The sequence below is a fragment of the Papio anubis genome, chromosome 12, assembly GCF_008728515.1.
Source record: "Papio anubis isolate 15944 chromosome 12, Panubis1.0, whole genome shotgun sequence".
Lineage (NCBI taxonomy): Eukaryota > Metazoa > Chordata > Mammalia > Primates > Cercopithecidae > Papio > Papio anubis.
In genome coordinates, this window is record NC_044987.1 from 95316085 (window position 1) to 95337854 (window position 21770).

At 43.1% G+C, this 21770-nt stretch overlaps 1 protein-coding gene and 1 pseudogene across 1 annotated transcript in view; one reads left to right on the top strand and one right to left on the bottom strand.

Moving 5' to 3' along the window:
- Positions 1-21770, top strand: part of LDLRAD3 (low density lipoprotein receptor class A domain containing 3) — a 287712-nt gene that overhangs the window by 4476 nt on the left and 261466 nt on the right. The gene's annotated exons all lie outside the window — the stretch shown is intronic.
- On the bottom strand, positions 18755-20760 carry LOC101005210 (annotated as a pseudogene).

Below are 21770 nucleotides of genomic sequence, written 5' to 3' on the forward strand. Positions count from 1 at the left end.
GCATATGTATGAAACTGCCTTCTATTGCTGTGAAAATATCTACTCACTTGGATGCTAAGGAGTGCCTTGAAGATGTTTGCTGGGAGAGCAGCCAGGTACTTTTGATATGCCATATTTGCTTGTCACATCGTTGGCTTGATGTTTAATATATCTTAAGATAGTACGTGGATGTTTATGGCAGAGTAACTGCTTGGTCGGGGGAATAGCAAAAGTTTACTTGAGGTATGATTCTTAGGGCTTTTGGAGGTGGTTGCAGGCATGGGGTTAGTCTCGGACAGGGTTTCTCAGCCTTGGTACCAATGACACCTTGGCCTGGATAGTTCTTTGTTGCGCAGGCTGTCCGGTACATTGCGGGATGGTCACAGCAGCATCACTAGTTCTCGATGCCCATATTGGCTTCCTCTTCACCCAGAGTGGTGATAGCCAAAACTGCCTCCCGACATTGCCACGTTGCCCCTAGTTGAGAACCCCTGGTCTAGGGTGGACGCATCTTGAACACATTTCTGTGCATCCTAAATGTGTCTTCTGGATGCAGGGGGTCAAGATGCCATCCTACTCTCAAGGGCCTTTGGGCTTTGGCTTTATGTTTTGTAGCCACACAGTTCCATGGGAAAACCCATTCTTAACCAGAAATGCCCTCGGCACTGACCCTTTCCCTCTCGCTTTCCTCTTGTGTCAGAGTGAAAACTTCTGGAATTTTCTATATGTGGTTTCCTTGGGAGAGACATATGCAGAGAAAGCAGGTGACAGGCAGGTGACAGCTGACACCAAAAGCCACCTGGTTCCCTGAATGTTAAACCTGGGAGGTTCACTGTCCCTGAGGGCTACAGGAGCACAAGCTGCCAGTTTGCCTTGGAAGCCTTGTGTTGAAATCCTAACCCTGGAAGTTCCCCTTCCTCCACTCCACAGAGTAGGTATTGTTCTTCTGGGCTCCCCTCTCCCTCCCCATAATTCCTTCTCTCTTGCCATCAAAAGGCCTTACAACTTGAGTCGTTCTGCAGGTGCTTGGGAAAATCGTCTCTACCAGCAGCAAGCTGTGTGTGTGTGTTTTTACAAGTTTTCATCTTACACTTTTTTTCTCTAAAGTCTCTTTGTTGCTCTGTGTCGCTTTATAATACTTCATTTCCTTTAAGACACTTTCCCCTCCAGCTGTCGTTTTGCTTCGCTCTGTTCCAAACCAACCTTAAGAATTGTACTTCCACCTCTCTTCAGACTTGCCACATAACTTATCTGCAGCTGTCTTCTTTTGGGCATGAATTCCCAGGACGCAAGGTGGCACCCAGAGGAGGACGATGGTTTCCTGGGGAGAAGTGCACATTGTCTCAGTTCAGAACCATTGGTCTCAAACCATACCCTCTTGGAAAAACCTTCTCTAGTGAGGAGCTCTAGCTTCCTGAGTGTGCAGATGTCATTTTCTTTGTCTTTGGATAACTAGAAATGTCTTAATGTTTTATTTGGTTGTTCGTCATTGTGCCATCAGCTCTGCCACACCCAGGCACTGTGTCTTATTTCCAGGGATAGGCAAAGCCATGTAAAACTTGTTCTTTGCCCTCAAAGACCCAAATGACCCGCTGATGGAAATGGGATTGTTGACCTTCTTCTTCCTTATCTGAGAAGGGTAGAGGCTCTCCGCCAGCGTTATCTCGGAGGCATTTCTAAACAGGAGACGTACTGATGGATCTTGGACCTTGATGGGAACACAGAGCTGTGAAGATGTCACAGTGCCCAGGCAAACATGGGTACCGCATCTTCAGGGATATTTAATCGACGTGTCATTCTTGAACAGGTTTCAGAGGTGATGACACGTGTCCTAGTTTGCTTCTTTAGGTTTCCAGATAAAATATTGGTATACGTGTATTGGTGCTCTGCGACTTTTCCAGCTCTAGGCTTCTGAGGTTTGAGCTAGAAATGTCTTCTGTGGCTTTGGAACAATAGCCTTCTTTACCTTATGGTCATATACAATATATACGTGTGTGCATGTGTGTGTGTATACCCTGGTTATATATGTACACTGTATGTATAAAACCTGTCTTCTAAATCCTGCTAGATTGAAAACTCCTTGAGGGACTGGGATCATATATTAAATGTCTAGGATACTTTTTCTTTTGTGGTGTTTAGAAGAGTGAGAGTGACTCCCATTCATTGCAGGTTTACTCTGACTGGCAGGGTGGCAAGCATTGTGTGTGCCTTATTTTGTTGTAAACTTCTTGAATGACGAACACTGCAAAAATAATACACGGGGGCCAGGCGCAGTGGCTCACGCCTGTAATTCCAGCACTTTGGGAGGCTGAGGTGGGTGGATCACAGGGTCAGAAGATCGAGACCATCCTGGCTAACGTGGTGAAACCCAGTCTCTACTAAAAACACAAAAATTTAGCCAGGAGTGGTGGCATGGATCTGTAATCCCAGCTACTTGGGAGGCTGAGACAGGAGAATCACTTGAACCCAGGAGGTGGAGGTTGCCGTGAGCCGAGATCGTGCCACTGACTCCAGCCTGGATGACATAGCGAGACTCCGTCTCAAAAAATAAAATAAAAATAACTAAGTAAGTAAATAAATAAAATACACAGACTGAGTACGTGCTTATGATACAAAATTCAAACAAATTAGAAGTAATGGCAATAATAAAACATTAAAATCTTCCTTCATGTTCCTTTCGCATTTCTCTCCCCTCCCTTAAGTAACTACTGTGAATTGTCCGGTATGTATCAATTTAGTTTTAACATGGATTTATATTTATATACAGATACACACACAGACATAATTTAATGAGCTCCTGCTTGTCTGTATCTGTAGTTTTTTGGCTGACTGTTTAACTCAAGTACTATATTTCATCAATTTTATTTTGAGCTGTGTGAGTGGGTCACATCTGTCTCCTGTTTAGACATTTCAGTTATTCCCAAGCAATTTGGCAGTTTCCCTCACCTTCCCTTGCTTTGCTCGGCTCTTGAGCAGACACCCCTTTTGCTGCTCTCAGAAGTACAGCTGATACACCTTCAGTTATTTGTGTTTTCCTCTTTTAAATCTCTTAAAGCGCTGGCTCTTGCTTTGCAAGAAAATACGGAATTATAGTCATTTCTTGCAGTGAGAGATATTTGCTTCACTATTATCAAATTCATGCTGTTTCCCTACCTCTTTGTGTATACACGAATGTGTTTAATTTTTCATTTCAATGCCACATTTTAACATCATCTTTTAAAGGACATTCCAAATAGCAGGTCAGTTCAACCTGTGCAGCACCAGCCATGCACATAACTCGATGGAAGTGATGATGTACGAACAGCTGTGAGCAAGTTTACCCAGGCACTGCCAGTGACCAATGAATCACAGCTTCCACACACCCCATGCTTTTAGAAGATGCAGTTGGCCATTAGGTATGTCCTGATGTCAGAGACGTTACAACATCAAATAAATGTGTCTTCTTGGCCATCTTTCTTTCTGCTCTTATGTACCTACCCATTCTTTTAAAAATAGCTTTCTGGGATGTGTACATACTATAATTTATTTAATAATTTCTCTGCTGGTGGATCTTATTTCTTTTTCAGAGCAGTTTATTCAGGTAGGTAGTATGCTCTACCATTGTATAGATGAGGAAACTAAAAGGTTCAGTAACTTTCCTAAACCTTCGACCAGTAAGAGATAGTTTCAGAATTGGCATGTGGGTCTGCGTGGTCTCCTAACCACTGGCTCTGCTGCTTTGGTATAGAATAGAAATCCAAGTCTGTATTTGTTGGGAGAAGAATCGCGCCATCTACCTCGTGCTGGAGAATTCCAGCATTGCATAGGGATGTCAGTATTGACTCCATGCTTATCGTGTTGGATAGAATGATTTGTTAGAGAGCCATTGGAGTGGGGGGCATCTGAAGTTGATTTTACTCAAATGGCCTGTCTGTCAGATAGAAACTGTTGTTCCCCTATGTGGAGAACGTATCAGTATAGGGGTGCAAATTGGCTTTTGCAGAGACTCAATTTATTAAAAGAAACAAAAATAAGAATAAACAAGTTATTTTAGCACCATGACACTTACCTTTGAATATATTAATGATGGAGTCAATTTTTCCCCCCTTTATGGGAATATTTTGTTAGAATACCCACCAAAAGGCTTTCTTTTCCCCCAGCACTTCCCTCAAATAGTACTGGGTGCCAAATAGAAGGACCCACTGTTCAAAAAGTCTGGAAATAGATTTTCCAGACAAAGATATAGCACTGATGATAATGCCTCATATCAAAAGAGAATTTAAAGTATTCTTAAAATTACTTTCTGACCCTGAGCTTAAGCTTATATGGTCCATGTATGAAAGAACGTTCCTGAACTAGAGATTGATGTTCTTTATTGTGGAAGCAGAAATTTTAATGTGTCGCTCCAGAAAGAAACTAGAAATAATTGACCCTATCTTGTTGCTTCAAACTAAGGGGCTCTTGTGAGAAAGTAGGCAGTGGTGCCTTGTGAGAAAGTAATGCCACAGGGCCGTAAAGTGTTAACTACAGGCAGAGCAGAGTGAACCCCAGGATTTTAAACTCACCCCCAGGGCCTTTCCAGAGACCTGAGAACTGGACTCTCCTTTTAGTGAGTCATTGTGATATCAAGAGACTGGTGATAAATTGGGTGAATTCACTGTTGCCCAAATCGAACTATGATTTTTGACAGACAAATAGCGCAGTGTGCAGACGATGTTGTCTCCGTCCTGGAGAGCAGCCACAGGGAGGGAGGGCAGACCCTTTAGCTTACTCTGGAACAGGCCTTGGGCATCCGGGTACTGCAAGGATATGGAATTTATGAATAACTTGATTTAGAAGACTTGCAAACCCAAGGTGCCAGTGTTCCAGGTGGCAGTGGTACACTTATGTGTTTGTTGGCATAGAGAAATGAAAGCATAAAGGGTGTTTAATTTTATTGCATTAAAAATCCCTTCTCATTATTATAAGACCCAGTGAGTTTGGCTTGGGGAATGTCAGAAGTGTGTCCTCTTTGATGGCATTACTGGAACATTTTCCTTCAGCTTTAGCTTTGAATCAGAGCAGTGTTCTCCAGGCGTCGTTAAACTAATTGGACATGGCTGAAAAATGAGCCCTAGTCACACTTGTAGTTCCACAGTCAGTTGAAAAAAGCCCCTTGATTGATTTGGAAAGTTCTAAATTTAACTTGTTTTTTTATTATAAAAATAAAATTGAGGGAATTTGGGGAGGGAATGAGTGATTAGCAACACAGGATATTTCATCAGAGTTCAAGCTGTAAAAAATGGTTAATGCTAAGAGAAGCCAGAACAGAACTAAGTAAGGTGTTTCAAAAACAGATTGATTAAAACATTGGCATCAGCTTGATTAAAAAGTATGAGACCAGCAAGTGAGCCCAGCTGGCAGGAACCTGGGGAAGCAGGATTGGAATGAGTTGGTGCTTACTACTGTAAAAGAGATAAAGTTGGAAAGAATGACTTTTACGTTAAGAATATTTGGTATTAATGAAAGATAGAACTAATCTTGTAAATGTTATAGTGAAACAATAAGCATTGGTGGATCCTGTGAAGGGCAGTGGTGATATAAAGGTTTAGCATACCCAGAGTTCATTTATGTTGTTCAAGTAAATGATAATGACAATACAAGAAAAGCTAACAGATGTCAAAAATATCATAGGGTTCAGTTTTTGATTAATGAGCATACCAGAACAGTCAGAGATATACAAAATATGAATATATATATAAATATATATATATATATTTTCAGAGAAAGGAACACTGCCCAGAATTGAAGGGCAACATCAGCATCTTTTGAAAGTACCCATAAGATGTGACTTGGCAACAATCCTGAACAGAAAAAAGAATTCTTCTGTTTTCCTGTGTCTAAAGCTCCGTGAGGCGGGATGAAGTCTATTGTGTTTTTGATGTCTATCTTATTTACTGTTATACTGCAGAACCTGATTCAATGCTTGGCATAGTGTTAGGCACACAGTAGGATTTCCTCTAGGTTACCTATAAGAAGGAATGGAGGGGATCACTAAAGACATGACTATGACTTTGAAAAAGAGACGGAATTGGGAGAGTCAGACTAAGCCGTGGTGAATGAAATTTACCTGGCCAAGCTAATTCTGCCTTTTGGTGAAAATTGCTTCTCCTTTGCTGGAGTTTTGAACAGTCTCATTGATCTTCAAAGACTTGGAAAGATCTTTACAAGATATCCCTTGGCTTAAAAAGGCGAAGAAAAAGAGGCCTTTGATAGGGCAATGTACTAGAGCAATTTAAAATCAGGTGATAAATTAGATTCACCATGAGACTAGCATGTGACATATCAAAAGGGTTTCTGAAAGGCTAATGAAAACTGCTATGCATCTTAATTCCATTTGAAGGGAGTTTACATAGTTTACTTAACAAGTAGGGGAGGTCACCAAGAGGAAATAAAGCAGGTCTGTTTTCTAAAATATCAGTGTTAGGCCAGGTGCGCTGGCTTACACCTTGGGAGGCCGAGGTGGGCAGATAACCTGAGGCCAGGACTTGGAGTCCAGCCTGGCCAACATGACGAAACGCTGTCTCTACTAAAAATATAAAAATTAGCTGGGCATGGTGCCACATGCCTGTAATCCCAGCTACTCGGGAGGCTGAGGCACGAGAATCGCTCGAACCTGGGAGGTAGAGGTTATAATGAGCCGAGATTGTGCCGCTGCACTCCAGCCTGGGTGACAGAATGAGACACTCTCTCTCAAAACAAAACAAAACAAAAACAGTATTAAACACATGAAATAGTAAGGAACAGTTGGTTATCTTCTGGTCTAGTTTAAAAGGAAATAAAACTTTGCTGGTCAAACCACCCTAATGATTCCAGGAAGGAAACACATCAGTACATATAACATTAAAGGGAAGTGGAAGGTGATATAAATACGCCAACTGAAGACTAAATATAAAGCAAAATGTTACCAATTCTTTTTAAAAGAAAACACCTATCTACTCACTTTGGGACACGTAGTAAAATCCAAGAGATAATAGAGTGAAAAGGAAATAAAATCCATTATGTAAGGACTACTTTTATGGTATCATATAAGTAATTTCATAGCATTAAGCATTAAAATAGATAAACAGGGTTACTGCAAATGACAAAAGGTTCATTAAACAATAAATATCTGATCATCCCACATAAAAAGACATGAAGAATTAGGAACATAATGAAAAGGATATTGAAGATTCTCTAAGTATAAAATTAGCTGGTGCTTGCCAAGTTTTCGAAAGTTAAAATATTTAGAGAATACACAGTTCTAATGTTTTAAGTAAGGTCTGTGGGTATGGGGAAGTGCTCATCAGGTGCTGAGGACTGGGTGGTTTGTGCAGTGGGAATGGTGGGTGGGACTGACCCGTTCCTTGAGGAGCCCCCAGGGGCCTTTCCTACACACACTCTGTGGATCTACAGAAGTGCTCACTAATGGAAGCTATGGGGATAAAATCCTTCCTGCTAATGAGATGAGAAGTTTGATTAACTTTGAGTTGGGCTTAGTGAGCCTGACACGAGTGACTGCCCAAGAGTCGTCTGCTGGTGGGAATTTACAAGAGCAACTTCGGGCCTCTTATATGGATAGAAAGAGGATTTAAAGGTTACTGAGAAGAAGGTGTATTTTTGTTATATATTATTAAGCATTCACATTATTTAAATTTTTTGATAACAGAGCTGGACATGGTGGCTCATGCCTGTAATTCCAGCTACTAGGGAGACTGAGACAGGAGGATTGCTTGAGGCCAGGAGTGGAGACCAGCCTGGGCAACATAGCAAGACCCCCATCTCTAAAAATAAAATTCAAGATAATTATTAGAAAACATTTTTCTGGTTGAGTATAGTGTATTTTCTCTTTTAAGATTTTACCATATGGATTGTGTAGAGCTTTGCTACTCTTAATGTAGTTGACAGACCAACAGCATCAGCATCCCCTGAGTCAGAATCTGCATTTTAACAAGATCCCCAAGTGATACATGTGCATATTAAAGTTTGAGGGGCATTGATATGGTGATTAAGAATACAGGCTTTAGAGTGAGTCAGTCTGGGTTCAGATTCCAGCTCCTTGCCTTGATCTTGGCTGGGTTTCTTAAACTTTTTAAATCCATCACATCTTCGTCTGTTAATAGGTATAATAATGGTCCTTACCATGTAGAAATATTTTAAATAAGATAATGCATGTAAAACACCTTATTTTTATTTATTTATATATTTATTTATTTATTTATTTTTGAGACGGAGTCTCGCTCTGTTGCCCGGGCTGGAGTGCAGTGATGCAATCTCGGCTCACTGCAAGCTCCGCTTCCCGGGTTCACGCCATTCTGCTGCCTCAGCCTCCCGAGTAGCTGAGACTACAGGCGCCCGCCACCACGCCTGGCTAATTTTTTGTATTTTCAGTAGAGACGGGGTTTCACGGTGTTAGCCGGGATGGTCTCGATTTCCTGACCTCGTGATCCACCCGCCTCGGCCTCCCAAAGTGCTGGGATTATAGGCGTGAGATACTGTGCCCAGCCACACTTTATTTATAATTGCTCACTAAGTGTTATTGATTAGTAATAGATTTATTATAAAAACTTGGACAAAAGGTAGAAACACATAACATACAGTCTATCACCTAAAGATTTTTAACACATTGATTATTTATGTTTGATTTTAGATAGTTTTGATCATACATGGAATATAATTTCATGTCCTGCTTTTTTCACTTATGAATATAGCATAAGCATTTTCCCATGTTACACTAATCAAAGTACAAGGAGTCTCCCATCACAGAATGCTGGGTGCATTCTTTGATGTTGGCTGTAAAAAGCATCTGACCCACCCAAGCCAGCAGCATGCTGCCTCACAGCTTATATCCTCGTCTGTATGTAGGAGATGACATTACCTGGCCCCTCTACTTTTACATGATAGTCATGAGAATCTTAGAATCGCGTAGTATGTAAAAACAGCTAGTAAAAAGTAAAATGAGCTGGGCGCGGTGGCTCATATCTGTTATCCCAGCACTTTGGGAGGCTGAGGCAGGCGGATCACCTGAGCTCAGGAGTTTGAGCTGGGCAGCTTGGGCAACATGGTGAAACCTTGTCACTACTAAAAATACAAAAGTTAGCCAGACACAATGGTGTGCACCTGTAGTCTCAGTCGGGAGGCTGAGACAGGAGAATCGCTTGAACCCAGGAGACGGAGGTTGCATTGAGCTGACATCGTGCCATTGCACTCCAGCCTGGGTGAGGGTGAGATCTTATCTAAAAAAAAGAAAAAAAAAAAAGTAAAATGCTGTAAACATCTGTGTTGTTTTAAGTGGGTGAATCTAATATATAGGAAAACCCTAAAAACAGAAATTACCCGTTGACTCCACAATTCCACTTCTAGCGCTTTAACCCAATGAAATAGTTTGCAATGTGTACAAAAGTTTGGTAATGAGGATACCTGTATTTGTGGCAGTATCGTTTATAGTGGTGAAACACTGGAGACTAACAAAATGCTCACTAGTAGGGGAGAGTGATCGTGTCAGGATACTAAAATACTATGCAGACAGTAAGAAGGATGTTACTGACCTGTGTTCTCCAGTAAGGTGGCCACTAGCCACCTGGGGCTACTGAAATTTAAATTAGTTAAGTTTAAATAAAATGTAAAAGTTCAGTTTCTCAGTCACACCCAGCCTATTTCAGATGCCCAGTAGCCCCATGTGGCTGGTGAGATTGGATAGCACAGATATTGAGCATTTCTGTTATCGCGGAAAGTTCTAGCGGACAGCGCTGCTGTAGAATAATTCTTCCATGGGAAGAAAATTCTTACGAAACAGATGATTCAAATTTGTAGTGTGTATGTGTGTGAGGTACAAATTGCCCCGTGGTGCCCAGCATTTCATTTCTTTGTTTTTCTACGTTCAGTCCAATCTGGCCGTAGCAGTCCCCACTCACTAAAAGCTAGATATCTGATGTCAGCCACCTCGAAGTTTGCTGTAGGTCAATTCTTGAGGGCCCTCCTTTTGCTGTAGGCTCTCTCAGGACTCCTGGGTGCCTGGTCTGATCATTGGTGTTACTATTGCTTTTTGTTCCAAGGTCTGTTGTTGCCCAGCCTTGGACCTTCTTTTCTTCCAATTTCTTCAGTCCACCTCTTCACATCAATTAACTACCCCCTACATTTTTTTTTTTTTTTTTTTTTTTTTTTTTTTTGAGACGGAGTCTCGCTCTGCCGCCCAGGCTGGAGTGCAGTGGCCGGATCTCAGCTCACTGCAAGCTCCGCCTCCCGGGTTCACGCCATTCTCCTGCCTCAGCCTCCCGAGTAGCTGGGACTACAGGCGCCCGCCACTGCGCCCGGCTAGTTTTTTGTATTTATTAGTAGAGACGGGGTTTCACCGTGTTAGCCAGGATGGTCTCGATCTCCTGACCTTGTGATCCGCCCGTCTCGGCCTCCCAAAGTGCTGGGATTACAGGCTTGAGCCACCGCGCCCGGCCCTACCCCCTACATTTTACAGCAGTGATATTCAAGGGTTGGGGAAGAGGAAGCCACTCTTCCCCTCCCTCATTGAGATTGATGGGAGAATGTTACCTAGGGGGTGGAAAAAAGGCTGAAAACCATATTACGTGAGTACACAGTAACAACCACCCTGGACCTTGATTCACGTGCACATACGTGCGCTGCTCTCGCCTAGTTTGCAGACCCTCCTGGACACTTTGCAGGAAGGCTCTGCGGTCACTGGACCTTCCATCCCCTGCCCCTCCCAGCAGCGTTGGGCCTCCAGGCGCTCAGGCCTTGCCACAGGGGTGAACTGACACAAATCAAGATGGTGTCAGTACCATAGTGATCCCTTTTTCTTGTTGGCTTTTTTAGCACATGATTCTGGTTGGCTTGATGGAGAAGGAACACAGTCTCCCAGCTTGCACCTTTCCCCACAGCTCAGCACAACCATATGCAGTGTGTGCTCTTGTTTTCTGTCTGGTCTTACTATTAGTTAAGGATATGACTGTGTTTGCAGACAGTTTATCAGAGAAAGCTTCCTGTTCACTCTCTGAAACCTGGCTAGTGAATCTCCTTTTCTAGAAAAGTGTCCTCCCATCTTCAACTCCCAATCAGAGAATTAATCTCTGACTTCTTAATGGCTGCCTCTAACTTGTATTTGTTCGTGTAGAACTTAACACACGATATTGCAGTTTATTTATGCTTGTTCCCTGTACTTGAACGGTTATTAAGCCTAGATGATTGTAAGAGTAACTTGGGTGCTTTAAAATATATTTTTAATTACTTTAAATTATTGAATCTTCCAAATAGCATAAAAGATCTGAGAACAGCATAACAAACACTAGTGTACCTGTCATGTAGATTTATCAGATTTTTACTATATGTCATTATAATTCAGGCTTTTCTTTTAAAAGAAAAATGTGGCTGGGTGCAGTGGCTCATGCCTATAATCGCAGCACTTTGGGAGGCTGAGTCTGGTGGATCACTTGATGCCAGCAGTTTGAGACCAGCCTGGCCAACATGGTGAAACCCCATCTCTACTAAAAATACACAGGAAAAATTAGCCGGGCATGGTGGGGTGCACTTGTAGTCCCTGTAGCTACTTGGGAGGCTGAGGCATGAGAATTACTTGAACCCAGGAGGCTGAGGTTGCGTGAGCTAAGATCTCACCATTCTACTCCAGCTTTGGTGACGGAGTGAGACTCCGTCCCCCGCCAAAAAAAGAAAAATGTATTACAGATAGAGTCAAAGACCTTGCCTCATCCCATTACTCTCTCTTGGCCCAGAGGTCATCACTATCCTCAAATTGGCATATATCCTTTCTGTCCGTTTTTAATCTTTGCTACCGATGTGCATTTATATTCCTTGCATAGGATTTTAAAGTGTACATAGATGCTATCAAATGGCCTATACTTCTGCAGCTGGCTTTTTTCATTTACCTTTATAATTTTGAGTTCCGTCCCATTTATAATTTTGAGTTCTATCCACGTTGCCACATATAGATATAGTTTATTTTAGTTGCTGCAGAATATCCTATTGTATGAATATATTACGCTTTGCTCATTCATCTCTTAACAGGATATTTAGATTATTACCATGACTAGCCACACTGCAGTGAAAATTTTTGTGCATAATAGCAGGACTTTCTCTATAATAATACTCTTGAAGTAGAATTGCTGATCAAAGGATTTGCATGTTTTCAACCTGAGTAGATATTGCCAACTTCTTTATAAAATGGTCTTGCCCATTTATGCTTTCATTAGTGGTTTATGAGAGCGTCTGTTTCTCTACCTTTCTTCCAGCGTTTGGAATTTAGGGTTTTTAATTTGTTTCTCCAAGGTGCAAGGTGGTGACTTGCTGTGTCTTGTTTTGTTTTTTTTGTTTGTTTGTTTTTGAGACAGAGTCTCGCTCTGTCACCCAGGCTGGAGTGCAGTGGTGCGATCTCAGCTCACGCAACCCCCGCCTCTTGGGTTCAAGCAGTTCTCTGCCTTAGTCACCTGAGTAGCTGGGATTACAGGCTTGTATTCCCATGCCTGGCTAATTTTTGTATTTTTAGTAGAGACAGAGTTTAACCATGTTGGTCAGGCTGGTCTTGAACTCCTGACCTCGTGATCCACCCACCTCGCCTCCCAAAGTGCTGAGATTACAGGCATGAGCCACCACGCCCAGCCTGCTGTGGTTTTAATTTGCCTGCCCCTGATGACTGGTCAGGGGAGTGGTGGCCTCTGCCCAGGCTTGTTCCCTCATCCCCTGCCGAGGTAGATAATGGATGGGGAATCCCAAGGCCATTCATGACAGGCAATTAAGAGGCAGTTGTTCTACTGTTGGCATGGCATGAATGTCCAGGCCCCAGTTGTGAACTGTAGGACTGGGTGATACGGTCTCATTCTGCTAGAGATCAGAATATTTCCCAATTGTGTGGATTCTGGTGCCCCCATGGCTCAGCATATAGAAGGCAGTGCGCCTCAGCCGTGTGCTTCTCCTCCCTGGAGGATGTCTTATTCTGTGATGCTGGGACCACTCATCCAGGGTGTGCCGCTGTGAGAAGATAAGCAAAACAGTGGGGAGCCACTTTCTAGGCTCCGCTTCCAGTGGAGGTATGGGAGAGTGATGGTTCAGAAGGCAGGTTCTTGAACCAAACAGTCTGAGGCCAGGTCCTGGCTGCGTGACCTTAGGCCAGTTACAGAGCTGCTCTGCCTCAGTGTGTTCTTTACCTGTAAAAGGAGGGTAAGGTTAATAGCAGCCTCATGGCATTCTTGGGGAGAGAAGACAAGATCATGAATGCAGGGTGCTTAGCCCATGCTGGCATTTCAGGAGCACTCACCACATGCTTACCCATCCATGCTGAGACTAGGGTTGAGGGCTGGGAGTGTCAATTTCTCTCAAATCCCCAGTGCCTAGCCCAGTGCTGGCACTGACTGGGAACTCAATAAATGCTTGTTGAATGAATGAATGAGTTTCTACTTAGTGACTTCTCAGTTGTGCTTTGGTTTGTACAGCAGACTATGTAAAGCTTTTGCATTTTACTCTAAGAGCAGTGAGAATGGTAAATTTTTTTTAAATGTTAAATTTTTGTGAGTACAGAGTAGGTGCGTATTTACGGGGTACGTAAGATGTTTTGCTACAGGCATGCAATGTTTCATAATCACATCATGGAGAATGGGGTATCCATTCCCTCAAGCGTTTATCCTTTGTGTTATAAACAATCCAATTATACTCTTTTAGTTATTTTAAAATGCACAGTGAGGATATTTTAAACCAGGGACGACTGTGATCCTGTTTGTTATCTTAAAACAGAGATGAGGACTCTTGATCCTCCTGAAAATTTCCATCCTGACATTTCTGGTCACCAATCATGAACTTGAAATTAGACTTTTGTGACTCCTCATTTTCACATTTTCACTTTAAAAACATTATTTGCATTTTTTCCCCCTCCTTGAAATGTTCTTCCCTCTGTCTTCTTGGTCTTTTTGAAGTGCATTTAAATAGTCTTTTTCCTTTTTTGTTGATTGTAAAATCCTCACGATTTTGGAGTTTGAACTTGAGCTTGTCTCCAAGTTCGAGGGGTATTCTTTTTCATGACCTAGGACATAAGCGCAGCGTCAGTGCTAAGTGAGATTCTGGAAGCAGAGTCTTCAGAATTCCGGGTATATTTTAGTTCTGCTGCTGGTTCAAATGGCTCATCTCAGTCTCATTTTGCCTCTACAGAAAGTACCTTTTTCTTCCTAAATTTTGGGTTGAAGAGGGTATACCCACCCTCTGGGGCCATCATCAGGACTAAGTGGCTGATGATCATTTTCCATATGTTGGTTCCACACTGACTTCAAAAGGGTATGAACAGCTTGCGTCTGGGAGGCTCATTAAGTTTCCTGGGCTCTCTGGACCACCTCCAGTTTAATGAGTTCGTACAGTGGACTAAAGAGCCTCAAAGATTATGAAATAGAAATGCCCTTTCTCTAAGTATATTTAGGGAAGGACACACTGACTGTTCCCTTTCCTGTTTAAATGCGTTTTATTTATTTGCAAGATGGAAGAGGAAAGCAGAATGAAAAGAAATTAAAATCTCTGTAGACTTGAGCTATTTACATACTTAGGACACCATGACAAGGACATTTAGTGGATTCAGAATCCAACGTGGGTGGGGAACAAAACGGAGGGTAAAAAGACTGGCTTTGCAAAACAAATAACAGTGTCACTTGGAAATGGTGATCTGAGTGAAGATATGGAAATAATGTGGTAAATACTAAACCAGAAGTAGACATACCAGAAGAAGACATAATCAAAACAACACAGAGATCAGAAGTACAGAGATGTAGATGTTAATGGGAGAACAAAATAGAGTTATATGGTGACAGTCAGTCACAGCTGTGGAGAGAGGAAGGCCAGGCAACAAGGATGATGGATTTAAATGCCATTGGATTAAATTTTTAATTACCGTCCGCTTGCGTTGCCTGAGATTTTGGGATGAACGTATTTGTGTCTGTGCGTGTATATGAAACCAACCAACAGTCCCATAGTTAGTTTTTTTGGGTAAATATAGAAATTGACCCTTCTGATCTTAAAGCTTGAAACTTACATTTTTTAAATATGAGTTCCTTCCTCAGGAAATGATCTTCAGGTCTCTTTAAAAAAAAAAAAGTATCAAAGAACTGAAATTCACCAGATCACCACATTCCCACAGTTAGATGTCAGAACCCCTCATTCATCACGATTGCTTCCTTGCCCCTCCCAGTTCTGTTTTTTTTTTTTTTTTTTTTTTTAACGCATTGTTACATTTCTTCCCTAAAACCTCTAGTTTTAGTTATTCAGGGAGATTGATTTGAGACTGAGTCTCCTCGGCTTTAGCACCCGATTAAAGCCTTCTTCCTTGGCAATAATCATCATCTCAGTCATTGGCTTTCTTTGCAGAAAGCAGCAGGACCTAGACCCAACTTGTGGTATTTCCGTAATATATATACCCACATATAAACATTGCTGTTCTTCGTCCTAGGAAGAACTTCAACATTGGCCATAAGAAGTCTCCACGCTGTATATGCTTACCATCTATTTTTAAATGACCTGTTTGGTGTTATTGTCACTGGCTTTTTAAAACGATTGCTTATTGTTCACTTACTTGTAAATCAATATACTAGGTGTGGTTCGATGTGCAGAACTTTCCCCTGACCTGAAGTAATTAAGAATTTATGAAGGGAGGGAAAACGTGCACGTAAGTCTCTGAGTAAGGTGTTGTATAGTAATGTGGTGAGTGGCACAAGAGTGATAAAGACCTAATGTTGCTGGAGTTAGAGGAGGTCCCCATTTCTTCCAGCCATGATGAATAAACAAGGATTGGGAAGGCAGTCCTTGACGTGATGGAATACCAGGATGGCATGGGCTGGGTCCCAGAGGTGAGAAACTATGCAATGTATTTGGGAAGCCATAAGTATTATAAGTTTACTGGAGTCTTGAGCAATGGAAGATAAAACTAGAAAGAGGGCATTGTCTACTAGGAACACTCCTACTACTAACCATGTTCCCAATTATTTGGTGCTTACTGTGTCCCAGGCACTGGGGAAAGTGCTTTACCCACTTGATTTTTTTGAATCCCCTCAAGATCACTATGAGGTCAAGACTGTCGTGATCATGATTTGACCCAGTAGGAGACCGAGGTTCAGAGAAATTGAACAACTTGCTGGGACTTGGGTGAGAGCGAGGCTGTGAGTCCTGGGCTTTTCCAGCTCCACAGTCTTGCTTGGTGGATGGGGTGGTGATGAGGCCACAGAGACCCAGCTGAGGGCTCGGGGTTTGGACTTTGGGACATAGGCACTGGGAAGCCTTTCCCTTGCTCAGGGCTCTGTTTGGAAAGCCTGGAGTTAGCCTCTACTTTGGAGGTTGTGGTCTGAGTGTAACCAGGGCCTGGTCTAGGCTGCCAGATGCAGGCTAGAGGGAAGAAAGCCCAGATTTGGACACCACTGAGGGAGTGGTTTCACTTGAATGGTGAGAGTAGAAGCTGGGTTTGTAAATTAGGTTTGAGGCTGGGTGTGGTGGCTCATGCCTGTAATCCTAGCACTTGGGGAGGCTGAGGTGGGAGGATCACTTGAGCCCTGGAGTTCAAGACCAGCTTGGGCAACATGGTGAAACCCTGTCTCTACAAAAAATACAAAAATCAGGTGGGCGTGCTGGTGCACAACTGTAGTGCCAGCTACTCAGAAGCTTGAGGTAGGAAGATAACTTGAACCTAGGAAGTTGAGGCTGCAGTGAGCTGTGATTATGCCACTACACTTCAACCTGAGCAACAGAGCAAGACTCTTGTCTCAAAAGAAAAAAAAAATAGTGTTGAGTTGAGCTGGGGCCGAAGTGGAGGCAGCCAACTGAAACTGATTAGTATAATAACCACAATTCCCAGGCTTGGATATTATGGACCAGCAAAATAATGAAAAAAAAGAGAAAAACAAAAGCTTGGGCTCCTGATGTTGAGTCACCCGCTTTTATTTGATCAGATGAGAACACTGAAAACAAAATCACTCTCTGATTATCCCATCATTATTTTATGAAATAAATTATGTTTTAACACAAAAATGTTGCAATGGCTCATCAGAATAAAGGAAGGTACTGTAAGTGGAATAAGTTTAATTCTAAGAAGAGCTTGCTACAATTGTGCCTTCATTTTCTACTTTTCTTGCTAACCAGTGAACCTTTTGTCATGGACCAGGGTGTTCTTTAACGCACATTTGGGAACTGCTGCTAGAGACTATTCTGTTCAGAGGCTTGACTGGGAGGGAGCAGGCTCCAAGGCTGTGGCTGAGGGCCATGGGAGGGTGTAAGTAATTTGTTTTCAGTTATGTGGGTATTTAGGATTTCAGGAAGGGTTTTCTAAAGCAGGAAGACCTCACTGTGTGCCGAGAAACTGGGGAGGCCTTTGTGAAGATAGGAATGGGTAAAAAATTCTGGAGAGAGGAGGGAGAAAGCCAAAACGAGATGGGGGAATAACATTTATTTAGCATCTGCCAGGCGTGCCTTCGGAGAGAGGTCTGTCTCATTTAATGCTCATAAATAGTCTTTGTGGTCAGAGACACACTGTTTTTTTTAAAGAATAGTGTGAGGGTTTATTCAATTTAAAAAATTCCCTTTGAGAAATCAGAGGAAAAGAAGAAAATCCAACAGTAAAAAAGCCATTAATCATTAACAGGTTGCATTCATTAAGATGACATAAACAATTTAGCAAATACCTTTATGACCAACATTATTTTATAGCAGATCCTGACCGTTATTAACTTTTGGATCTGTGAAGCTGGGCTGTGCTGCCAAGGCATGTTACTACTGACCTACTGAATTCTCTTACCCTTGTATCACGTAAAATGTTCTCTAATGTAAAGTTTTCATTCTTTGTTAGTGACGTATGACAGAGAAGGGTACTCTACCTGTAATTTGTCTTTGGGCAAGAAAAAATGCTTTATTTAAAAATGTAGGCCAGGTGCAGTGGCTCACACCTGTAATCCCAGGAGTTTGGGAGGCCGAGGTGGGTGGATCAGAGGTCAGGAGTTTGAGACCAGCCTGGCCAATATGGTGAAACCCCATCTCTACTAAAAATACAAAAGTTAGCCGGGTGTGGTGGTACGCGCCTGTAGTCTCAGCTACTTGGGAGACTGAGGCAGAAGAATCGCTTGAACCCGGGAAGTGAAGGTTGCAGTGAGCTGAGATTGCACCACTGTACTCCAGCCTGGGTGACAGAGTGAGACTCCGTGCCCCACCCCCCCCCAAAAAAATGCAGTATAATCTTTTCCTTTAAAAATGTGTACATAAAAATGATTTGGATAAAGTATGATGAAATAATAGGAAACAAGGCCAAATTCTGATAAAATCAAGGAAAATTGGTGAGGCTTGGAACATCACACCAGTCAGAACGTGGCCACAAGAGGGACAGGGCAAATAGATGGAGAACAGCCATGTCAAGTTTTCCTTGAACCTTCTCCATCCAGCGTTTTTGTTCTGCAAGTTAACAACCAGCTCAAAGATGTCCAAGTTATATACGGTCTTACTTTTACCCACCTCATGTAATGGTGAAACCATTTATTTAGTAAATGCAATATCAGAAAGGGTATATATACTAGGAGACCCACTTCCACAAAGGGGCTGGGAACTCTTTTTCAGGAATAGTCTCACATAACCTGGGAAGTACTGTGGAATTCCAGGCACATTTTCTTGTAAACTGTTACTTGAATTCAAAACCAAATTCCATTCCTTTCTACATACAGTGAGTCCCTGGGATCCTTGGTGGGGAATCTACAACAGCAACCTTCTAATCCATAAGGCCAAGCCAAGGACTGTTTCCCTTTTTCTTCTTTTAGTTCAGAGGCTCATGCTGTCCCGAGGTAAAGCCTGAAGACCTTGCACTCTTTCCTCCTACCAGGCATTTGGTGTTTCCTGACCCCGTGTGGTCCCGGAGACCCCAGGGTCACCATGATGGAAGTCTTCCTGCAGGGACTGGGCCTGCTGGGTTTCTCTTAGTTCCCTTTCCAGTGCAGCTGTTTTGGAGTTTTCCAAATTCAGCTGCTGCTAGAGCTCTTGTGCTTTCCCCTGGAGGGCCAGGGCCAGTTTCTGAACAGAGCTGCTGCAGAAGGTCTCTGTCCTGGATCAGGGTGGATCATGTGCTTGAGCAGACTGTGGAAGTCTTCTGAGAGCTCCTGAGGAATTTCTGGGAGGTTACTCTCATGGTTATGGTGCCGTGCAGGACTGTTGATGGGTAATGTCCCTGCTCCTTCAGCCATTGAAGTGATTAATCCCAAGGCAAATAGGTCTACTTTGGGAAGGTACTAATCGTCTTCTTGCAAAATCTCATTTGCCGGAAAGCAACTACCTCCTTCTTCCACTTTGAGTTTGCTTAGTGATGTCACATGACCTAGGTCACCAATTTTATATATCACACGGGCAGAGAGAAACTAATCAGCTTCATTTTCAACTTCAGTGACTCCAGAGGAGTCACTTTGCATCTTGTGACAAAGGAAGGTCTTAGTAGGTTTGATGTCCGGGTGCACCATGCCAGAGTTCAAGGGAAATCTGTAGAAGGATGTCCTTGAGTGTTGGCTCTTGGAAATGATTGGTAGACTTAGTGTTTTCAGATATAGCAGCCTGCAAGCTCCTGCCATTGCAGTACTCATTCTGAATGATCATATGGTCATCTTCTGCCCGTGAGGAGTAGTAGTGTACCAGGTGGGGTGATGTCCAAACACTGCATGAGCATAAACTTCACTCAAAGTCAAATTCTCGGGTGAAATCCTGCAGAAGTTTTCATATAGTGCTTTACTGCATAAACACTTCTATCCAGGCTTTTAATGCACTTGTAGACCGTACCAAATTCTCCAACCCCAATTTTTTCTACCTCTGAGCATTCTTTTTTTTTTTTTTTTTTTTTTTGAGACGGAGTCTCGCTGTGCTCCCAGGCTGGAGTGCAGTGGTGTGATCTCGGCTCACTGCAAGCTCCGCCTCCCGGGTTCACGCCATTCTCCCGCCTCAGCCTCCCAAGTAGCTGAGACTACAGGCGCCCGCCACCACACCCGGCTAGTTTTTTTTTTTTTTTTGTATTTTTAGTAGAGACGGGGTTTCACCATGTTAGCCAGGATAGTCTCGATCTTCTGACCTCGTGATCCACCCGCCTCGGCCTCCCAAAGTGCTGGGATTACAGGCTTGAGCCACCGCGCCCGGCCGAGCATTCTTTTTAATAGCAGGAAGCCATGTTGGTTTCTCATAGAACGCATGTCTCAGCAGGCAGCCCTTGTTCTTCCTTGCCTTCCTCTGGACCAGCTTCCTCAAGATCATCTCCAATTTTCCTCTTGACACTGGATTGAAGGAATAATTTTCTTTAGGACTTTGGAGTGAAGGGATTAGTATTGACCAGAGCCAGTGAGCTAATCTCATCCTTGGGAGGAGTAGATATGAGCGTCAAATGCTTAGAGCCTCTGGAGGGAAGCTTTGCTGTTGGAGAAATAACCTCTGGCTCAGCAGGCTTTTGAGAGTAGAGGGGCTGGCACCATGTGGCAGCTTGCTCCTGTTGCCTGGTTGGCCTGGTGTCTCAGGACATTTGAGAAGGTGTGACCCTGGAGTCCTCAAAATCTGATCTGGATTTTCTTTGTCTTTTTCCCGAGGTGTGCTGAGTTTATGCATGTTACTGAGAGGAGCCCTGGGCAATGGAAGCATTGTCTCTGAATCCTGCACTTCACTCTTCTCTGGGGTCTGGCTCTGGGCCTCCCTGCTTCCTTGTGCTTTCTTTTGCCCTTCATTCTGAGTCTCTTCTTCACAACAGGAAAAGCTTAATTTCTGCCTCAGTTCTTTGTTAATATTTCTGTCATCCATCTCAGCCAAAGAGCTTTATAACATAGGCAAGATCTATTGCAAGAGAACACTGTGATTCTGCAGAAAGAGGAGAAAATTATTTAACCTGGCAGGTTTCACATCTCTAGCCTGCCTTTCCCTCCACCAGCTAACAGCTAGCTGTTTCAGATGGTTAAATTCCTCACGTGTGGCCTCGTCATTTGGTAACTGGCAGATGGGACTCTGTCGTCTACAGATCTGTTTACGAACAGTCCTTTCCTAAGTGCATATGGTGTGCGTACCAAGTCCCCGGCTCAGAGTCACGATTTTATACACAGGTTCCAGCCGTGGAATCCACATGCCTTAGACTGGGGGACACTTCCCTCTCAGGACGCCGAAGCTCAGAGAGAGGAAAGAAATCCCTAATATTCCAGATGCAGCCAGGATTTGAACCCAAGCCTGTATCTTCTCAGTCGAGGTCCTTCTCAATTCATGTCCATGGAGGCTTCTCTGCTCACGTCGGTGTGAACCCCAAGGGGCTTCCCCTAGAAACTCATAATAGAATCTTTGAACAGCTGCCCGAGGACAGATTTCAGATTTTTAGCCATTTTCCTCTTTTAATGGAAGCTCTGACTGGCTAGTTGGTTAATGGGTCCCAGGTTCTCCCAAGTCACTTAACTTCCTAATTTTCAAGCATTATCCATGGAGAAAATCCACTCTGCAGAAGCTTATGACTTAATGAGCTCAGTCAAAGTCAATCTGAAGTTGCGGGCAGCAGCTTTGATCATTGTGATAGGCGTTTTGGTTTCCACCGAGCAGGGAATGGGAAAAAGCTTTGCCCATGATTTATTAATCACTTCCTTGGCTGAGCCGTCTCGCCTGACTCTCCTGGGAAGCCCCAGTGTTGAGGTTGCTCAGGATTCAACCTCAGCACGGGCTTTAGGTGTCCATAAGCCCTGTGTTGCCTTGTTTCTGGAAGGCTTTGCTGAGCTGGAATGCAGCCAGATGTTGGAACCGGGGGTGCACACCTTGAGCAAACTCCTCTCTGCTTT